This window comes from Entelurus aequoreus, linkage group LG14, assembly GCF_033978785.1.
Source record: "Entelurus aequoreus isolate RoL-2023_Sb linkage group LG14, RoL_Eaeq_v1.1, whole genome shotgun sequence".
Classification (NCBI taxonomy): Eukaryota; Metazoa; Chordata; class Actinopteri; order Syngnathiformes; family Syngnathidae; genus Entelurus; species Entelurus aequoreus.
In genome coordinates this window covers 50,454,816-50,476,233 of record NC_084744.1, presented here as the reverse complement: position 1 = coordinate 50,476,233, position 21,418 = coordinate 50,454,816, and the positions used below count along the sequence as shown (strand labels likewise).

The 21,418-nt window shown below is 36.9% G+C and overlaps 1 protein-coding gene across 1 annotated transcript in view; it reads right to left on the bottom strand.

The window, feature by feature from the left end:
• LOC133664292 (follistatin-related protein 4-like) overlaps positions 1–15,687 on the bottom strand; it is a 47,723-nt gene extending 32,036 nt beyond the window's left edge. The window contains exon 1 of the mRNA XM_062068801.1: positions 15,679–15,687. The gene's annotated coding sequence lies outside the window, so the exon portion shown is untranslated. The remainder of the gene's footprint in view (positions 1–15,678) is intronic.
• Between the last annotated feature and the right edge of the window lie 5,731 nt (positions 15,688–21,418).

Genomic DNA, 21,418 nt, shown 5'->3' with positions numbered 1-21,418 from the left:
GATAAATGTGACCAGTAGATGGCAGTCACACATAAGTGATAAGTGTAGGCTGCACTATGATGGCAATATGACTCAAGTAAACAACACCGACATTTTATATGTTCCCTTGAAAATATAGAACATTACACACGGCGCTCAAAAATCGAGCAAAAACGTTTTAGTACGACTTTGGTAAAATTAATCATGGCCCGATACACCTTTTCCTCTTCCGATATTGATACTGGAGCCTTCAGTATCAGCCTAATCGGATATGAATTTGATTGTTGGATGATTTAGTCGTGTGGAATGTTAAAATTGGTTTGATAAAGTGAAATGAGTTAAATAGAACAATAGGTAGCTATGAAAACACTAACATACCGTATTTTCCGGACTTGAGGCACACTTAAAATCCCTTTTTTTTCCTTAAAATTCAACAGTGCGCCTTATAACCGGGCCTAATGTAAGGAATACGTTTGGTCGATCTTACCCACCTGGAAGCAATTTAATTTGGTACAAGATAGATTAAATTGCTTCCAGGTGGGTAAGCTCAACCAATAATAGTTACTAACAAAAACTATCAAACGTTAACACAAAAACTATAAAACTTTAACAAAATCTATAAATCGTGAACAACATGAAAACTATAGAACATTAAAGGCCTACTGAAAGCCACTACTACCTGTCATGTCTGTGTTCATGTTTTTGTTTGGCCATGTGCTGTTTTGTTTTTTGGACACTTCCTTAGTTCCTTGTTTCACTTCCTGGTTTTGTTTGTCACCATAGCAACCATTAGTTTCACCTGTTCCACGTTTGGACTCACACACACCTGTCTCACGTTTTCACAGTCATGTCACGCACCTGTTCACAGTTAGTCACGCACCTGTTTTCACTTTTCATGTCACTATATAGGCTTTTCTGTTTCTGTTGTTCGTCCTGGCGACATCATACATTCATGCCATGTCCACAGTTCCTTGTCACGTAAGTTTTTTGTTTGTTTAATGTTCATAGTTCTCCGCCATTGTGCGCGCCTTTTGTTTTCTAGTCAAGTTTTTTACCTCCGCTGTGAGCGCCTTTTGTTTGTACCTTTTGTTTGAGTTTATAGTAATAATTAAACTATGTCTTTACCTGCACGCCACGTCCGTTCCAATTCTTTTGCACCACGGGAGAGCAAACCACGCCAAAGACCAATTCTTGACAGATGTCGCCAGCATAAGAGCTCTCCCGCAAAAAATTTGGACAATTTTGACGAGGCAACGTGGGAGGTCCTCCGCGCGATGGAGGAAGAGACGCTGCGTTATTCCTCCGGTAAGCGCAGAGACCTGATGTGGGGGCCAGATGGAAATCTGGTGCCATTGAGCTCCAGTTGGTCCGAGGATGGCGCTGCGTCACCGCAGTCCTGGAAGCGCCGCTCCAGACCAAAGACATCAGGGAAGGCGAGCGGACAGCATGCGGCGCTGCCGCAGGCTCCTCCCACTCCGGGCGGAAGCAGGTTGCTGCCAGCTCCACAGCTCCAAAATGACATCACAGACCAGGATTTTTTTTTTCTGAACTCTTTTTCTTTTGATCATCCGCCTCCAGCCAAAGACTCTAAAAACATGATAAGACATTACCAGGACATGTTTTTAGAAATCAGATCTTGTCAATCCAAGCCACCCAAATTCCATGCCCCGCCCCCCAGGACTCAAGCCACGCCCAAGTCACCCTTTTTTTTTTCACCCACAAGATCCCAGGTACAAGAAGAAAGACATTTTGGACAATTTAGAGGGGAGGATTCTGCCCTCCTCCTGAACCCCCTCCGCCCACCCCAAAAGACGGTTCCAGACCGCGGGGAGCGCGTCTGGGATCCGCTCCTTGAGGGGGGGGCTAGGGCTGGGAATTGTTCAGGTGGGGTGGGTCAGCATCGTCACGCCAAGCCACAGCCTCCAGCACGACCCCCACCACCTGTCTTTCGTCACGCCAAGCCACAGCCTCCAGCACGACCCCCACCACCTGTCTTTCGTCACGCCAAGCCACAGCCTCCAGCACGATCCCCACCACCTGTCTTTCGTCACGCCAAGCCACAGCCACCAGCACGACCGCCACCACCAGTTTTTCGACCATGCCAAGATCCACCTGCTCCACGCCAAGCGCCACCAGTACCTGCTCCACGCCAAACGCCACCAGTACCTGCTCCACGCCAAGCGCCACCAGTACCTGCTCCACGCCAAGCGCCACCAGTACCTGCTCCACGCCAAGCGCCACCAGTACCTGCTCCACGCCAAGCGCCGCCAGTACCTGCTCCACGCCAAGCGCCGCCAGTACCTGCTCCACGCCAAGCGCCGCCAGTACCTGCTCCACGCCAAGCGCCACCAATACCTGCTCCACGCCAAGCGCCACCAGTACCTGCTCCACGCCAAGTGCCGCCAGTCGCAGCCCCACGCCGCCAAGTGCCGCCAGTCGCAGCCCCACGCCGCCAAGTGCCGCCCGTGGCTGCCCCACGCCGCCAAGTGCCGCCCGTGGCTGCCCCACGCCGCCAAGTGGCGCCCGTGGCTGCCCCACGCCGCCAAGTGCCGCCCGTGGCTGCCCCACGCCGCCAAGTGCCGCCCGTGGCTGCCCCACGCCGCCAAGTGCCGCCCGTGGCTGTCCCACGCCAAGACCAAAGCCAAGACCAAGACCCGCCAAGTGACCAAGACCCGCCAAGTGACCAAGACCAAGACCCGCCAAGTGACCAAGACCAAGACCCGCCAAGTGACCAAGACCAAGAACCGCCAAGTGACCAAGACCAAGACCAAGAACCGCCAAGTGACCAAGAACCGCCAAGTGACCAAGACCAAGACCCGCCAAGTGACCAAGACCCGCCAAGTGACCAAGACCCGCCAAGTGACCAAGACCAAGACCCGCCAAGTGACCAAGACCAAGACCCGCCAAGTGACCCAAACCAAGACCAAGTCCAAGCACCGCCACACCAAGACCAAGACCAAGACCAACTACGCCTAGACCAAGACCAACCACGCCGAGTCCAAGACCAAGACCAACCACGCCAAGTCCAAGACCAAGACCAACCACGCCAAGACCAAGTCCAAGACCAAGACCCAGACCCTCGCCAAGACCAAGACCCTCGTCAAGACCCGCCACGCCAAGCTTCGCCGCCTGACGCACCACGCCAAGCTTCGCCGCCTGCCACGACAACGCGCCCACCTCCTCGTCGGCCAAGGATGTGGCCATTCCATGGGCGTCCGCCACGCCAGGTGCGCCGACCTCCTCGTCTGCCACGAATGTGGCCATTCCCAGGTCGCCCACCTCGTCAGGTTCAGCGGCGGTCTACCCGCCGCCGCCACCTGACTCTGCCCCGGTGGATTCGGGGACACCTGGTCTGGCGACCCACCGCCATGTCCCCCTCCCTCCCTCCCATGACTCTTGATCCTGTTTTTTGTTTTTGGACATCTGGGATCTGTCCGTAAGGGGGGGGTTCTGTCATGTCTGTGTTCATGTTTTTGTTTGGCCATGTGCTGTTTTGTTTTTTGGACACTTCCTTAGTTCCTTGTTTCACTTCCTGGTTTTGTTTGTCACCATAGCAACCATTAGTTTCACCTGTTCCACGTTTGGACTCACACACACCTGTCTCACGTTTTCACAGTCATGTCACGCACCTGTTCACAGTTAGTCACGCACCTGTTTTCACTTATCATGTCACTATATAGGCTTTTCTGTTTCTGTTGTTCGTCCTGGCGACATCATACATTCATGCCATGTTCACAGTTCCTTGTCACGTAAGTTTTTTGTTTGTTTAATGTTCATAGTTCTCCGCCATTGTGCGCGCCTTTTGTTTTCTAGTCAAGTTTTTTACCTCCGCTGTGAGCGCCTTTTGTTTGTACCTTTTGTTTGAGTTTATAGTAATAATTAAACTATGTCTTTACCTGCACGCCACGTCCGTTCCAATTCTTTTGCACCACGGGAGAGCAAACCACGCCAAAGACCAATTCTTGACACTACCGACCACGCAGTCTGATAGTTTATATATCAATGATGAAATCTTAACATTATAACACATGCCAATACGGCCGGGTTAACTTATAAAGTGACATTTTAAATTTGCCGCTAAACTTCCGGTTCGAAACGCCTCTGAGGATGACGTATGCGCGTGACGTAGACCGGCGAACACGGGTATGCCTTCCACATTGAAGCCAATACGAAAAAGCTCTGTTTTCATTTCATAATTCCACAGTATTCTGGACATCTGTGTTCGTGAATCTGTTGCAATCATGTTCATTGCATTATGGAGAAAGAAGCTGAGCAAGCAAAGAAGAAAGTTGTCGGTGCGAAATGGACGTATTTTTCGAACGTAGTCAGCAACAACAGTACACAGCCGGCGCTTCTTTGTTTACATTCCCGGAAGATGCAGTCAAGATGGAAGAACTCGGATAACAGAGACTCTAACCAGGAGGACTTTTGACTTCGATACACAGACGCCCGTAGAGAACTGGGACAACACAGACTCTTACCAGGATTACTTTGATTTGGATGACAAAGACGCAGACGTGCTACTGTGAGTATGCAGCTTTGGCTTCTAAACATTTGATCGCTTGACCGTATGTGCAACTTTTTTTTGCGTATGTACGTAACTTTTTTAAAATATATAAGCTTTATGAACCTTGGGTTAGGTGAACGGTCTTTTGGGCTGAGTGATTGTGTGTGTTGATCAGGTGTTTGAATTGTATTGGCGTGTTCTATGGAGCTAGGAGCTAGCAGAGGAGCTAGGAGCTAGCGTAACAAACACGCAGGTGTTTTTATGCAGGATTAATTTGTGGCATATTAAATATAAGCCTGGTTGTGTTGTGGCTAATAGAGTATATATATGTCTTGTGTTTATTTACTGTTTTAGTCATTCCCAGCTGAATATCAGGTCACCCCCGGCTCTCACAGCATCTTCCCTATCTGAATAGCTTCAACTCCCCACTAGTCCTTCACTTGCACTTTACTCATCCACAAATCTTTCATCCTCGCTCAAATTAATGGGGAAATTGTCGCTTTCTCGGTCCGAATCTCTCTCACTTCATGCGGCCATCATTGTAAACAATAGGGAACTTTGCGTATATGTTCAACTGACTACGTCACGCTACTTCCGGTAGGGGCAAGCCTTTTTTTTATCAGATACCAAAAGTTGCAATCTTTATCGTCGTTGTTCTATACTAAATCCTTTCAGCAAAAATATGGCAATATCGCGAAATGATCAAGTATGACACATAGAATAGATCTGCTATCCCCGTTTAAATAAAAAAAATTAATTTCAGTAGGCCTTTAATAACACAAAAACTATACAACATTAACTTAAAAACTATAAAAGTTTAATCGCATAAAAACTATACAACATTAACATAAAAACTATAAAACGTTAACATAAACTATAAAAAGTTAACATAAAAACTATAAAAGGTTAACATAAAACTATAAAAGGTTAATAACATAAAAAGTATACAACAATAACTTAAAAACTATAAAAGTTTAATAGCATAAAAACTATACAACATTAACATAAAAAACTATAAAACGTTAACATAAAAACGATAAAAAGTTAATAACATAAAAACTATAAAAGGTTAACATAAAACTATAAAAGGTTAATAACATAAAAAGTATACAACATTAACTTAAAAACTATAAAAGTTTAATAGCATAAAAACTATACAACATTAACATAAAAACTATAAAGCGTTAAAATAAAAACTATAGTAGGTTAATAACATAAAAACTATAAAAAGGTTAATAACATAAAAAGTATACAACATTAACATACAAACTATAAAACTTTAATAACATAAAAACTATACAACATTAACATAAAAACTATAAAAGGTTAATACAATAAAAACTATACAACATTAATATAAAACTATAAAAGGTTAAAGGCCTACTGAAAGCCACTACTACCGACCACGCAGTCTGATAGTTTATATATCAATGATGAAATCTTAACATTGCAACACATGCCAATACGGCCGGGTTAACTTATAAAGTGCAATTTTAAATTTCCCGCTAAACTTCCGGTTCGAAACGCCTCTGAGGATGACGTATGCGCGTGACGTCAATCATTGAAACGGAAGTATTCGGACACCATTGAAGTCAATACGAAATAGCTCTGTTTTCATGTCATTATTCCACAGTATTCTGGACATCTGTGTTGGTGAATCTGTTGCAATTTGTTCATTGCATTATGGAGAAAGAAGCTGAGCAAGCAAAGAAGAAAGTTGTCGGTGCGAAGTGTCTATTTTGCGAGGGAAGTCAGCAAAACACGTACACAGCCGGCGCTTCTTTGTTTACATTCCCGAAAGATGCAGTCAAAATGGAAGAACTCGGACAACAGAGACTCTTACCAGGAGGACTTTGATTTGGATACACAGTTGCGATAACGTGAGTACACAGCTGCGCTTCCAAACATTTGATCGCTTGCTATAACTAGCTCGAGCTAGTAGCTAGGAGCTAGGAGCTAGCATTAGGATTAATTTGTGGCATATTAAATATAAGCCTGGTTGTGTTGTGGCTAATAGAGTATATATATGTCTTGTGTTTATTTACTGTTGTAGTCATTCCCAGCTGAATATCAGGTCCCACCCGCGCGCTTCCAAACATTTGATTGCTTGCCCGTACGTGCGTGTCATGTACGTAACTTTGATTAAATATATAAGCTTTATGAACCTTGGGTTAGGTGAACGGTTGTTTGGGCTGAGTGAGTGTGTGTGTTATGCAGGTGTTTGAATTGTATTGGCGGGTTATATATACAGGATCCCGTCCATATTACCCGCTATAACTAGCTCGAGCTAGTAGCTAGGAGCTAGCATAACAAACACCTAGGTGTTTTTATGCGGGATTAATTTGTGGCATATTAAATATAAGCCTGGTTGTGTTGTGGCTAATAGAGTATATATATGTCTTGTGTTTATTTACTGTTGTATTCATTTCCAGCTGAATATCAGGTCACCCCCGGCTCTCACAGCATCTTCCACTCCCCACTAGTCCTTCACTTGCACTTTCCTCATTTAAAAATATTTCATCCTCGCTCAAATTAATGGGGAAATCGTCGCTTTCTCGGTCCGAATCTCTCTCACTTCATGCGGCCATCATTGTAAACAATAGGGAACTTTGCGTATATGTTCAATTGACTACGTCACGCTACTTCCGGTAGGGGCAAGCCTTTTTTTATCAGATACCAAAAGTTGCGATCTTTATCGTCGTTGTTCTATACTAAATCCTTTCAGCAAAAATATGGCAATATCGCGAAATGATCAAGTATGACACATAGAATAGATCTGCTATCCCCGTTTAAATAAAAAAAATTCATTTCAGTAGGCCTTTAAGTACTTTATTGATTCCTTCTGGAGAGTTCCCACAGGAAAATTAAATTGTAATAAGTGCTAAGTAGATGGCAGTCAAACACAAGATATAAGTGTAGACTGCACTATGATGGCAATATGTCTCAAGTAAACATTTTATATGTTCCATTGAAATTATACAACATTATAGGACATACGCATGCTGGCAGTCAGCATTTGTGAAATACCAAAATATATGCCACCGAGGTGTATACCTGCTGAAAATGCTAAAAAAGTTAATGTTAGCATGCTAAAAAGTTAACCGGACCATGCGTTGAGTACCAAAATCTATTACTCTGATGTGTGTAGATGAAAAATGTGTTTGAAATGCATCAACTAAAATATTTGACGCCGAGATGTTTTCCTGCGAAATTAGCAAAAAAAGCTAGCATGCTGATATTAGAATGCTAACAATTGTTAAAAAATTAGCTACGGGCCAAACTTCGGACAGCTAACTCGGTATAGCACTGAACAGAATGAGTCAATAACACCAGCTAAGGATGTTAAATAATATTTAAACGGACAGACATTTATCCAAGAAAATATAAAGAAGCCGATGATCTCCCAGCATCTACAGCTTCACAATCAAACATGTGGACGTACACACGACTTTCATGTTCCTACGAGGCAAACACGTGTCATTGTGTCTTTTGACCTTCTTGACGAAGCAAAACGCTCACACCGACGTTTTTGAACAAACGCTCACCTTTGCGCTCGACATCGTTTGTCATCCTGCTGGGTCAACGTGGCAGCTAATTAACATGTAATTAGCGCACGGCCACCCGGCGCCGCTTAACGAGAGGTCGGCGCCGTGCGATCACCGAGTCGGAAACTCACACTTCGTATGTCGTCACTTCTTAAAAAACCTTGAGTGACTTGATGTGTTGAATAAATCGGGCCTTTTTTTTAAAGATCGATTTAGCTTGTTTTAACCTCGATTTATACCTCAAGCCGCTCTCCCCGCACTGTGGTCACTGTTTGATTGAATACCGTTTTACAGTGGTTCTTAAAGAAGATTCTAGGGACTCTGTGGGTTCCTTTAGGGCCGTCTAAATTGACATTTACAAGGTCTGTAACTCTGACAGTGTTGGGTCTATTTGCTTCTATTTATACACTGTCAGAGTTAAGGATGTACCTTGAAATTTAGAATGTTGGAGAAACACTGCTTCAGGGGTTAGAGTCTGAATTTATATTTACAAGTCTGTAACTGACACACACACACAAACACACTCTCACACACACACATTATTGTATTTCTGACCTTCTTGGGACCTCTAAAAAATGCCTACCTCTTTAGGACCAGCCTTTCTAGATATTTAAACATGTGTATTTACAACATTAATAATATATACATACTATGCAAATATAAAAAAAGTTTGTTGTGAAAAATGAGTTGGAATTTCACAAGAAAAAGGTCACAATTTCTCAAGGAAAACTTATAATTTTGCCAGTATTATAATAAAAGTCGTAATTTTACTCAATGCGAGTCAAAATTTTACAAGAAAAACTGAACATTTGTGCATAATCATGATGAAAGTTGGAATTTTACTCAATAACAGTCGCAATTTTACAAGAAAAGCTTAGAATTTTGGCAATTTTATGAAAAGAGTCGTAATTTTACTCGACAAAAGTCACAATTTTATAAGAACATTTTAAAATGTTGGCGATATAATAATAATCGGAGTTTACTCCAGAAAATTCACCATTTTACAAGAACAACAAAAAAATTGGCAAAAATGTGATACAAGTCAGAATGTTATATGACAAATGGCACCATTTAGCATTAAAAAGAAATAATTTTACATTAAAAAAGTAATCATTTTACGAGAAATGATTGCAATATTACAGAAACAGAAAAATATGAGAAATTGTTCCCAATTTTATAAGAAAAAAGTCAATACATTGTGATAAAAAAACTGCTTTTAGTTCAATTTTTATTGTTTTTGTATGTAATAGGTTATTACAGTATGTCTCTATATACATATTTTAATTATTTTTAAATTAATTTTGGCCAAAGGGGGCGCATTTCAATTTCTTACACACACTTGTTATTACATATGTTGGCCAGAGGGGGAGCATTTCAAATTTTTACACAACACCTGTTATTTCATATGTTGACCAGAGGGGGAGCACTTTTAAAACCGACACAGTCAATTTGATAAATAAGTCAGAATTTGGTATGACAAATGTCACCATTTCTGACCTTCTTGAGACCTCTGAAAAATGGCTTCCTCTTTAGGACCAGCCTTTCTAGATATTTAAAAATGTGTATTTACAACATTAATAATATATACATACTATGCAAATATAAAACAAGTTTGTTGTGAAAAATGAGTTGGAATTTCACAAGAAAAAGGTCACAATTTCTCAAGAAAAACTTATAATTTTGCCAGTATTATAATAAAAGTCGTAATTTTACTCAATGCAAGTCAAAATTTTACAAGAAAAACTGAACATTTGTGCATAATCATGATGAAAGTTGGAATTTTACTCAATAACAGTCGCAATTTTACAAGAAAAGCTTAGAATTTTGGCAATTTTATGAAAAGAGTCGTAATTTTACTCGACAAAAGTCACAATTTTATAAGAACATTTTAAAATGTTGGCGATATAATAATAATCGGAGTTTACTCCAGAAAATTCACCATTTTACAAGAACAACAAAAAAATTGGCAAAAATGTGATACAAGTCAGAATGTTATATGACAAATGGCACCATTTAGCATTAAAAAGAAATAATTTTACATTAAAAAAGTAATCATTTTACGAGAAATGATTGCAATATTACAGAAACAGAAAAATATGAGAAATTGTTCCCAATTTTATAAGAAAAAAGTCAATACATTGTGATAAAAAAACTGCTTTTAGTTCAATTTTTATTGTTTTTGTATGTAATAGGTTATTACAGTATGTCTCTATATACATATTTTAATTATTTTTAAATTAATTTTGGCCAAAGGGGGCGCATTTCAATTTCTTACACACACTTGTTATTACATATGTTGGCCAGAGGGGGAGCATTTCAAATTTTTACACAACACCTGTTATTTCATATGTTGACCAGAGGGGGAGCACTTTTAAAACCGACACAGTCAATTTGATAAATAAGTCAGAATTTGGTATGACAAATGTCACCATTTCTGACCTTCTTGAGACCTCTGAAAAATGGCTTCCTCTTTAGGACCAGCCTTTCTAGATATTTAAAAATGTGTATTTACAACATTAATAATATATACATACTATGCAAATATAAAAAAAGTTTGTTGTGAAAAATGAGTTGGAATTTCACAAGAAAAAGGTCACAATTTCTCAAGAAAAACTTATAATTTTGCCAGTATTATAATAAAAGTCGTAATTTTACTCAATGCAAGTCAAAATTTTACAAGAAAAACTGAACATTTGTGCATAATCATGATGAAAGTTGGAATTTTACTCAATAACAGTCGCAATTTTACAAGAAAAGCTTAGAATTTTGGCAATTTTATGAAAAGAGTCGTAATTTTACTCGACAAAAGTCACAATTTTATAAGAACATTTTAAAATGTGGGCGATATAATAATAATCGGAGTTTACTCCAGAAAATTCACCATTTTACCAGAACAACAAAAAAATTGGCAAAAATGTGATACAAGTCAGAATGTTATATGACAAATGGCACCATTTAGCATTAAAAAGAAATAATTTTACATTAAAAAAGTAATCATTTTACGAGAAATGATTGCAATATTACAGAAACAGAAAAATATGAGAAATTGTTCCCAATTTTATAAGAAAAAAGTCAATACATTGTGATAAAAAAACTGCTTTTAGTTCAATTTTTATTGTTTTTGTATGTAATAGGTTATTACAGTATGTCTCTATATACATATTTTAATTATTTTTAAATTAATTTTGGCCAAAGGGGGCGCATTTCAATTTCTTACACACACTTGTTATTTCATATGTTGGCCAGAGGGGGAGCATTTCAAATTTTTACACAACACCTGTTATTTCATATGTTGACCAGAGGGGGAGCACTTTTAAAAAACACAGTCAATTTGATAAATAAGTCAGAATTTGGTATGACAAATGTCACCATTTCTGACCTTCTTGAGACCTCTGAAAAATGGCTTCCTCTTTAGGACCAGCCTTTCTAGATATTTAAAAATGTGTATTTACAACATTAATAATATATACATACTATGCAAATATAAAAAAAGTTTGTTGTGAAAAATGAGTTGGAATTTCACAAGAAAAAGGTTACAATTTCTCAAGAAAAACTTATAATTTTGCCAGTATTATAATAAAAGTCGTAATTTTACTCAATGCAAGAAAAACTGAACATTTGTGCAATATCATGATGAAAGTTGGATTTTTACTCAATAACAGTCGCAATTTTACAAGAAAAGCTTAGAATTTTGGCAATTTAATGAAAACAGTCGTAATTTTACTCAAAAGTCACAATTTTATAACAAAATTTTAAAATGTTGGCGATATAATAATAATCGGAGTTTACTCAAAAAATGTCACTATTTTACAAGAACAACAAGAAAATTGGCAAAAATGTGATACAAGTCAGAATTTTATATGACAAATGGCACCATTTTGCATTCAAAAGTAATCATTTTACATTAAAAAAGTAATCATTTTACGATAAATTATTGCAATATTACAGAAACAGAAAAATATGAGAAATTGTTCCCAATTTTATAAGAAAAAAGTCGATACATTGTGATAAAAAGACTGCTTTTAGTTCAATTTTCTTTGTTTTTGTATGTAATTGGTTTTTAATCTTCATTATTCACCTCAAGTTATTACAGTATGTCTCTATATACATATTTACATTTTTTTAAAATTAATTTTGGCCAAAGGGGGCGCATTTCAGTTTCTTACACACACTTGTTATTTCATATGTTGACCAGAGGGGGCGCATTTCAGTTTCTTATACACACTTGTAATTTCATATGTTGACCAGAGGGGGAGCACTTTTAAAACCGACACAGTCAATTTGATAAATCCTTCCTTTTTGGGACCACCCTCATTTTGATAGATTTCACCACCAGGGGTGCAAATGAGATCTCTATTTTTAATTTTTTGTAAAGTGCTTAAGGCCGATGATAAACGAGTCACGGACCACAGATGGCCCCTGTGCCGCACTTTGGGCAACCCAGCTGTAGAAGCTAACTGTTAATGGCCACTATAGTCTTAGTACTGTAGTGTATTTGTCCATCCTATGGTCACATATGGGTTGTCTTACGTCAGCACCGGAAGTCGTAAAATCAGCTGTTCACCTGGCGGGTTTTTTTTCGGGGGATGAATAGGGAAGTCCTTCTTTAGCTGCCGCATTGTTTTATCATATATTGCTGCCTTTGCACCTGTCAATGTTTACTTTTGTATGCACATTAAATCAACAAAAAAATCCTGACTTTGGAGCAATGTTCACGGACTCTAGTATTTGGCTCTCTATTAGATGCAATGGTTTTCCTTATTGGGACCATGATTTTGGTCCTAACTTGTTCACCGGTCCTCATATTGAAGATACTTTTCCTTGTTGATGTCTCAAGAAGGGTAGAAATACAACACACACACACACACACACACACACACACACACACACACACACACACACACACACACACACACACACACACACACACACACACACACACACACACACACACACACACACACACACACACACACACACACACACACACACACACACACACACACACACACACGTACTGAGTCTCTTTTTCAAGTGTGAATTGGCCAAGAGAAGAGGCAAATAAATGCTTCATAGCTCTGCAACAAATACAGGATAATGATAGACTTTTGTCAGGTGGTAAAACACTACATTTGAACAAGGATATTCAAGCTGAAACCGTGAATCAACAGTAAACACAATCGGGTAGTAACCTTCTTTTAGCGAGCAGGAGAATGTTGAGTGAGTTTTGAAAGTCGGCCCTGTAGTGTGTGAAAGATAGTTTGAGATGCCAAGACCTGCCTGCCTTCTTCTTCTTCTTTTTTAATGACGTTTGGCAAGCAACCTTGCAGTGTGCATTACCGCCACCTACTGAAATAGAATGTGAACCGAGATGGTAACCTACTCTAAACACATTGTCCCCCCAGGACAAAATGTGTAGCATTAGCATATCTTAACCCTAAAGGGGCTGCAAGCTAACATGTTTTCTTGAAAATGGCCAAAAAATAATGTTCTTCCTAACAAAACTAACAAAAAAATAAAATAAAAATCAATTCAAAACAACACACACACACACACATATATATATATATATATATATATATATATATATATATATATATATATATATATATATATATATATATATATATATATATATATATATACACACATACAAACCCCGTTTCCATATGAGTTGGGAAATTGTGTTAGATGTAAATATAAACGGAATACAATGATTTGCAAGTCATTTTCAACCCATATTCAGTTGAATATGCTACAAAGACAACATATTTGATGTTCAAACTGATAAACATTTTTTTTGTAGGCAAATAATCATTAACTTTAGAATTTGATGCCAGCAACACGTGACAAAGAAGTTGGGAAGGTGGCAATAAATACTGATAAAGTTGAGGAATGCTCATCAAACACTTATTTGGAACATCCCACAGGTGAACAGGCAAATTGGGAACAGGTGGGTGCCATGATTGGGTATAAAAGTAGATTCCATGAAATGCTCAGTCATTCACAAACAAGGATGGGGCGAGGGTCAGCACTTTTATTTACATCCAACACAATTTCCCAACTCATATGGAAACGGGGTTTGTATATATGTATATATATAATATTAGGGCTGATTAGTTAAGTCATCGATTCGTTGGATCAATGCTATGCGCAGAGTTTTTTTTTAAATTTATTTTTTAAATTAAATGTATTTATTTTTATTTTTTTTAATAGACCTTTATTTATAAGCTGCAACATTTACAAACAGCTGAGAAACAATAATCAAAATAAGTATGGTGCCAGTATGCTGGTTTTTTTCCAATAAAAAACTGGATAGGATAGAAATGTAGTTTGTCTCTTTTATCCGATTATTAATCGATTAATCGAAGTAATAATCGACAGATTCATCGATTATCAAATTAATCGTTAGTTGCAGCCCTAATATATATATATATATATATATATATATATATATATATATATATATATATATACACACACACACGCACACACACACAAACACATACATACAAATAAACACATATTCATACATACACACATATAAACATTCATGCATGCATAAGAATATACACATACAGACTTCCTAACAAAACTAACAAAAAAATAAAATAAAAAACAAAACAAAAAAGTTTGCCTTAAAACAAGTTTTCTTTGAACGACACAGACTCCGCCCCCCAAGACAACGTGGTGCATTAGCATATTTTAGCCCTAAAGCGGCTGCAAGCTAACACGTTTCTGAAAAGTGCCAAAAAATAATGTTATTCCTAAAAAAACTAACAAAGACATAAAATACAAAACAAAACAAAAAGGTTGCTTTAAAAAAAAGTTTGCCTCGACTGACACAGACTCCGCCCCCCAGGACAAGGTGGCGCATTAGCATATTTGAGCCCTAAAGGGGCTGCAAGCTAACATGTTTTCTTGAAAAGTGCCAAAAAATAATGTTCTCCCTAACAAAACTAACAAAAAAATAAAATAAACAAAAAAGGTTGCTTTAAAACAAGTTTGCCTTGACTGACACAGACCCCCAGGACAAGGTGGTGCATTAGCATATTTGAGCCCCTAAAGGGGCTGCAAGCTAACATGTTTTCTTGAAAAGTGCCAAAAAATAATGTTCTCCCTAACAAAACTAACAAAAAAATAAAATAAACAAAAAAGGTTGCTTTAAAACAAGTTTGCCTTGACTGACACAGACCCCCAGGACAAGGTGGTGCATTAGCATATTTGAGCCCTAAAGGGGCTGCAAGCTAACATGTTTTCTTGAAAAGTGCCAAAAAATTATGTTCTTCCTAACAAAACTAACAAAGACATAAAATACAAAACAAAACAAAAAAGGTTGCTTTAAAAAAAAGTTTGCCTCGACTGACACAGACTCCGCCCCCCCAGGACAAGGTGGCACATTAGCATATTTGAGCCCTAAAGGGGGCTGCAAGCTCACATGTTTTCTTGAAAGGTGCAAACAAAAGTTCGCAGAGAAACCAACAAAACAAATAAAGAGGTTGCTTTGACTAACACAGACTTGGCCCCCCCAGGACAACGCGCCACATTAGCATATTTTAGCCCTGAAGATGCTGCAAGCTAACATGCTTTCTTGAAAGGTGCACAAAAAAATACAAAATAAAGTGACGCAAGATCAAGCCAACTCACATTAATGTCCTCCAGGGTCCAGGAAGTTGAGAACGATGCCGTTCCTCTTCCAGATGACGGGCGGGCGCAGGGTCCCCTGGATGGCGCAGGTCAGGACGGCGCTGAGGCCCACCGTCACCGTGGAGACGCTGACCCGCTGGTCCTCCGCCAGGCTCAGCTGGACAACCTCTGCGGAGGAGAGAGAGGGACCATTGGTTCCGCTGACAAAGAGAAGCGATTAGGCCACGGCGGGAGGAGATAATCGGGGGAGAAGATGGGGAAAGAAATGGAGGGAAAGGAAGGAAAATGTGCTGATGTGGCGGAAAGCGGGCTGAGTTAATACGTCTCAGGAGTCTGCCTCATTACCCACTGACCGAGGAGGATAAACATCTGTCCTGCAACTAAATGTCACTCTTCTCATTAGAGATTATTTATGCTCTTTGGAACAAGTTTTATTTCATTCACCTTTTAAATCTTTGGACCACACACATACATACTATATATATATATATATATATATATATATATATATATATATATATATATATATATATATATATATATATATGTATATATATATATATATATATATATATATATATATATATATATATATATATATATATATATATATATACATACATACATATATACAAATATACACGTATATACATAAACACATACATACATCACATATATACATACACATATACACACACACATGTATACACATACATACATATATATATACATATACATATATACATACATATATATACATATACATACATATACATATATACATACATATATATACATATACATACATATACATACATATATATATATATATATATATACATACACATACATACGTACATATACACACATATACATACATATATACAAATACGTACACATATACATATAAACACATATACACATACATATATATATATTTACACATATATACATACATAAATATATACACTACCGTTCAAAAGTTTGGCTCACATTGAAATGTCCTTATTTTTGAAGGAAAAGCACTGTACTTTTCAATGAAGATAACTTTAAACTAGTCTTAACTTTAAAGAAATACACTCTATACATTGCTAATGTGGTAAATGACTATTCTAGCTGCAAATGTCTGGTTTTTGGTGCAATATCTACATAGGTGTATAGAGGCCCATTTCCAGCAACTATCACTCCAGTGTTCTAATGGTACAATGTGTCTGCTCATTGGCTCAGAAGGCTAATTGATGATTAGGAAACCCTTGTGCAATCATGTTCACACACTGAAAACAGTTTAGCTCGTTACAGAAGCTACAAAACTGACCTTCCTTTGAGCAGATTGAGTTTCTGGAGCATCACATTTGTGGGGTCAATTAAACGCTCAAAATGGCCAGAAAAAGAGAACTTTCATCTGAAACTCGACAGTCTATTCTTGTTCTTAGAAATGAAGGCTATTCCACAAAATTGTTTGGGTGACCCCAAACTTTTGAACGGTAGTGTATATACATAAATACACATATATTCAAATATACACATATATACACACATGCATACATATATATATATATATATATATATATATATACATATATATATATATATATATATATATATACATACATACATACATACATACATACATACATACATACATACATACATACATACATACATATATATATATATATATATATATATATATATATATATATATATATATATATATATATATATATATATATATATATATATATATATATATATATATATATATATATATATAGTGGTTTAGAGTGTCCGCCCTGAGATCGGTAGGTTGGAGTTCAAATCCCAGCCGAGTCATACCAAAGACTATAAAAATGGGACCCGTTTCCCTCCTGCTTGGCACTCAGCAACAAAGGGTTGGAGTTGGGGGTTAAATCACCAAAATGATTCCCGGGCGCGGCGCCGCTGCTGCCCACTGCTCCCCAAGGAGATGGGTCAAATGCAGAGGACAAATTTCACCACATCTAGTGTGGGTGTGACAATCATTGGTACTTAAATCTTTAATATATTTATATATACACACACATATATACATACATAAATATATATATATATACATAAATACACATATATTCAAATATACACATATTATATACACATACATATACATATATATATATATATACACACATACATGCATACATACATACATACATACATACATACATACATACATACATACATATATATATATATATATATATATATATATATATATATATATATATATATATATATATATATATATATATATATATATATATCCATCCATCCATCCATCCATTTTCTACTGCTTATTCCCTTCGGGGTCGCGGGGGGCGCTGGAGCCTATCTCAGCTACAATCGGGCGGAAGGCGAGGTACACCCTGGACAAGTCGCCACCTCATCGTAGGGCCAACACAGATAGACAGACAACATTCACACTCACATTCACACACTAGGGCCAATTTAGTGTTGCCAATCAACCTATCCCCAGGTGCATGTCTTTGGAGGTGGGAGGAAACCGGAGTACCCGAGGGAACCCACACAGTCACGGGGAGGACATGCAAACTCCACACAGAAAGATCCCGAGGCCGGGATTGAACTCACGACTACTCAGGACCTTCGTATTGTGAGGCAGACGCACTAACCCCTCTGCCACCGTGCTCATATATATATATATATATATATATATATGTATACACACACACACATATATACATACGTACATATATACAAATACACACACATATATACATACATATACACATATATATACATATACACGTATATATATATATATATATATATATATATATATATATATATATATATATATATATATATATATATATATATATATATATATATATATACATATACATGTATATATATATATATATATATATATATATATATATATATATATATATATATATATATATATATATATATATATATACACACACACACATATATATACATACGTACATATATACACACATATATACATACATATATATACCTATACACCCATATATACACACATACACACATACATATACACGTATATACACACACACACACATACATATATACACACATATACACATATATATACAAATATACACATATATACTGTACAATACATATATGCATATAAAGATATATATTCCCACACACACACACACACACACACATATATGAATATATACTGTATATATATATATATACACACACACACAATTTCATACATACACACACACACAAATATATATATTTGAGGATTTTAGGCAGCATTGTTTGTTTAAATCCAATTTTTATTTAGCAAGAGAAAAAAACCCCGCTAGAAAAATAATTTTTATACTCTCAAATGTTCAGCAAAAACATTAAAGATGGGATACAACAATGCATGTTTTATATGGGAAAATGTAGTGCCATATAGTGGACAATATGAAATATAAAGTTTAAGACCAGTAATTAAAATTGAAATGTCAACATAAAGGATTAATGAGAATAATTTGGGGTAAGAATGACATTTTCACTTTTTATGTAGCCTTTGATATTTTGGGCTAAGATGAACATTTTACATTTAAAACAATAATATTTTCATTAATATTCATTCAAAAAAAAAAGAAAAGAAAAAACAGACATTGTATGAGAAAAATAAAACAAAACAAAAAAACAATCGATTAAAAACAAAGAATATAAAATACAATAAAAAAAAAAATATTACAATAGAAAATAAAATGACAAAAACACAAACAAATATACAAAAACTAAGAATAAAACATTTATAAAACAGAAAACAATAGAACAAAAATATAGTACAAAAACAATAGGGGTTATTTGAATTATTATTACTATAATTATAATTTATAATATTAATACTATTACGGCTATAAGTCATTCGGCATGTGTTTGATGACTTAGCATCATTGAGCCACAATACCTCACTGGCACGTGCGTGAGTGACAGGAAGAGAAGCTCAGACTCGCAGTAGTGACTTGTAGTGTCATTGGCGCCATTGGCATGCATAAATATAAACACACAATCTAGGATGACTTGTTTCATATATCTGTGTCTTATATTTGATCAAAAAACAGGAGTGATGCAATAATAAATCCTACAATAAAAACCAGTAAGAGATGAAACAATGAATGTAGATTTATTGTCTTATGGCTCGATATCAGACGCCCGTGTGTGGAGTTGATGCTTGTTGCTCACGTAAAAGTGCAGAGAGGAGACACAGCGTTAGTAATCCCTCGTAACGTGCTCTGCCTTGCCTTCGCTCTCACATTCCTGCCTGCACTGCGGGCGTATTGGAGACACCTCCAGTCGATAGCTGGAACATCTTTCTGTCCTCTTCACCTTTTCTCTCCTCCCATCACGCCTCGCTTGTTTACTCCTTCTATGCACAGCGGACGCCCACATTGGCGAGAATATGGAGATGTGTGTGTGTGTGTGTGTGTGTGTGTGTTCTTGAATTGCTACCCTTCTTGAGACATCAACAAGGAAAAGTACCGTCCATATGAACAAGTTAGGACCGAAATCATGGTCCCAATACGGAAAACCATTGCATCTAATAGAGAGCCAAATACTAGAGTCTGTGAACATTGCTCCAAAGTCAGGATTTCTGGTTGATTTAATGTGCATACAAAAGTAAACATTGACAGGTGCAAAATTAATTTAAAAAAATGTAATAAATATGAATATAGACATATTGTAATAACTTGAGGTAAATAATGAAGATTAAAAACCAATTGCTAACAAAAAATTACAAAAAATAAATAAATAAAATAACTAAAAGCAGTTTTTTTGTCACAATGTGTCGACTTTTTTTTTTATAAAATTGGGAACGATTTCTCATATTCTTTCTGTTTCTGTCATATTGCAATATTTTCTCGTAAAATTATAACTTTTTATGTAAAATGATTACTTTTTAATGCCAAATGGTGACATTTGTCATATACAATTCTGACTTTTATCACAATATTGCCATTTTTTTGTTGTTCTTGTAAAATAGTCACATTTTTTGGAGTAAAATGACGACTTTTGTCATCATTTTGCCAAGTAAAATTCAGATTATTGTTATAATATTGCCAACATTTTAAAGTTTTCCTTTTAAAATTGTGACTTTTGTCGAGTAAAATTACGACTCTTTTCATAAATTGGCAACATTTTAAGCCTTTCTTGTAAAATTGCGACTGTTGAGGAAAATTCCAACTTTCATCATAATATTGCACAAATGTTCACTTTTCTTGTAACATTTCGACTCGCGTTGAGTAAAATGACGACTTTTATTATAATACCGCCAAAATTATAAGTTTTTCTTGTGAAATTTGTGACCTTTTTCTTGTGAAATTTCAACTCATTTTTCACACAAGCTTTTTATATTTGCATAGTATGTATATATTATTAATGTTGTAAATACAAATCTTTAAATGACTAGAAAGGGTGGTCCTAAAGAGGTAGGCATTATTCGGAGGTCTCAAGAAGGTAACAAATACAAGAATGTGTGTGTGTGTGTTCTTGAATTGCTACTTTTCTTGAGACATCAACAAGGAAAAGTACCTTCCATATGAGGACCGGTGAACAAGTTAGGACCAAAATCATGGTCCCAATACGGAAAACCATTGCATCTATTAGAGAGCCAAATACTAGAGTCCGTGAACATTGCTCCAAAGTCAGGATTTTTGGTTGATTTAATGTGCATACAAAAGTA